A 2,649-nucleotide genomic window follows, 5' to 3' on the forward strand; every position below is an offset into this window, starting at 1 on the left:
TTTCTTACAGCTGTATAGTATTCCACTGGTATATGTACCAGAGCTTTTTCATCCATTTATCTACTGATTGACATTTGGGCTGTCAAAGTATTTTAGAATAATATATTTTATTCTTTGGGATCAAGAAGCCATATGTGTTTAAGCCTTTCAAGGTTCAACATTGGCTCTATCTGTATTTCTTTCATTCATGCTTGCAAACTGTCAATTTTCATCTCCTTCTTGGAAGACCATGTTGAAGACATTCATATCAATGCTCTGATTCTTTCTGACCACCTTCCCTAGAATTAGCAGCTCTAAAGACAGGTATTTCTTGTCTTTTTTTTTTTTTTTAATATCACCCTTTTATTTTTTTTCCTTTATTGATTTTAGAGAAAGAGGAAGGGAGAGGAGGGACTGGGATAGAAACATCAATGAGAGAGAACATCGATTGGCTGCCTTCTGCATGCCCCCCCCCCATTGGAGATTGGACCCACAACCTGGGCATGTGTCCTGACCAGGAATTGAACCAGCAACCTCTTGGTGCATGGATCAATGTTCAACCACTGAGCCACACTGGCCAGACTGTGTTTCATGTCTTAAGAATTACAGGCAACTCTTCCTGTTGTCCATCATGGAGCAGGATCAAGGTGAAAAGGAGAAACCCACGCAGGAACTGCGCATCCGCAAGCTCTGCCTCAACATCTGTGTCGGGGAGAGTGGAGACAGACTGACCCGGGCAGCCAAGGTCCTAGAGCAGCTCACAGGCCAGACTCCTGTGTTCTCCAAAGCCAGATACACTGTCAGATCCTTTGGTACCAGGAGAAATGAAAAGATTCCTGCCCACTGCACTGTCCATGGGGCCAAGGCAGAAGAAGTCTTGGAGAAAGATCTAAAGATGCGAGAGTATGAATTACAAAAAATAACTTCTCAAATACTGGAAACTTTGGATTTTGGATCCAGGAACACATCGATCTGGGGATCAAATATGACCCAAGCATTGGTATCAACGGGCTGGACTTCTGTATGGTGCTGAGTAGGCCAGGTTTCTGCATCGCAGACAAGAAATGCAGGACAGGCGGCATTGGGGCCAAACACAGAATCAGCAAAGAGGAGGCCATGCGCTCGTTCCAGCAGAAGTATGATGGGATCATCCTTCCTGGCAAATAAATTCCCCTTTCTATCCAGAAGGCCAATAAAATATTTACAGTGGAAAAAAAAAAAAGAATTACAGGCAAGCCCTGGCCAATTTGGCTCAGCAGTTAGAGCGTCAGCCCATGGACCAGAGAGTCCCGGGTTCGGTTCCCGCTAAGGGCACGTACCTTAGTTGCAGTTTGTCCCCGGCCCCTGTTGGGGTCATGTGGGTGGCAGCCACTCAATGTGTCTCTGTCACATCAATGTTTCTCTCTCTCTCTCTTCCTCCCTCTCTCCCTCCAGCTCTATCTGAAGATAAATGCAAAAATATCCTCAGGTGAGGTTAAAAAAGAAAGAAAGAAAGAATTACAGGCAGGCTTTACTGCTTTGCACTGCATCATCTGGATGCCTAGCTATCTAGCCTGATACATTGGTTCCCTTGCTTCCCCCACCTCTAACCCAACTGCTAAACCTATGCCATTCATCTATACTTTGGTGACTGTTATACCCATTTTAACAATGAATACCTTATGTTAGTAAATCAATGCTAACTGAAAAATTAAACAGCTTCATAGTCTCAGTAGATTTGTTTCTTGCGAATGTCACATTCTGATATGGATAGGGTAGCTCTCATGGAGAGTTCTCCTTTAAGCAATGACTAGGGGATTCATGTTTTTAATACCTCATGGCCCACCATCCTCTACAGCTGTGTTGTCTAGGCTACTAGCCTCATGCAGCTATTTAAATTAAATGTAAATTAATAAATTTTTTTTTTTTTGTTACAGATATTTTACCTTTTTACCCCATTGGCACCCCCCACCCCACCCCCCCTCCACCCTGTCCCCGGCTTAGTTGTCCATGTCCATTGGTCATGCATACATGCATATAAGTTCTGTGGTTTATCTCTTCCCACCCCCCCACCCCCCATCCCCTCTTCTGAGGGATGTCAGTCTGTGCCCTACTTCCATGTGTCTGGGTCTACTGTATTCCTCAGACTGTTATGTTCATTATATTCCATATATAAGTGAGATCATGTGGTATTTGTCTTTTTCTGCTTGGCTTCTTTCACTTAGGATAATACTTTCCAGGTCCCTCCATGTTGTCTCAAAGGATAAGAGATCTTTCTTTCTTACCGCTGCATAGTACTCCATTGTGTATATGTACCACAGCTTAAATTAATAAAAAAATTTAAAAAATTAGTTGTTCAGTCCTCAGTCTCAGTAGCTGCATTTCAAGTGCACAATAACCAGGTGAGGTTAGTGGAGAGTGGATTGGAAAATACACATATAGAATCTTTCTTTACTGCTAAAACTCTGATTCAGAGCTTCTCTAGTCTCCTAAAATTCTCCACTGGATCCCTCCCTCTGGCCAGCCAACAAATTAAGAAAGGAAGTTGTTAGTACCTAGTAGAATGTTATGTGGCCCGATCTAGAAATAGGTACATCATTTTATATCACATTACACTGAGCAGATATCAGTCAAATAGACCTTCTCACCTGTAAAGTGTTTTTTGTTTTGTTTTGTTTTCTTTTCTTTTTT

The 2,649-nt window shown here is 42.5% G+C and overlaps 1 pseudogene; it reads left to right on the forward strand.

The window, feature by feature from the left end:
* Positions 1-610: 610 nt before the first annotated feature.
* On the forward strand, positions 611-1,146 carry LOC118617825 (annotated as a pseudogene).
* Positions 1,147-2,649: the final 1,503 nt, after the last annotated feature.

The sequence above is a fragment of the Molossus molossus genome, unplaced genomic scaffold, assembly GCF_014108415.1.
Source record: "Molossus molossus isolate mMolMol1 unplaced genomic scaffold, mMolMol1.p scaffold_m16_p_1, whole genome shotgun sequence".
Lineage (NCBI taxonomy): Eukaryota > Metazoa > Chordata > Mammalia > Chiroptera > Molossidae > Molossus > Molossus molossus.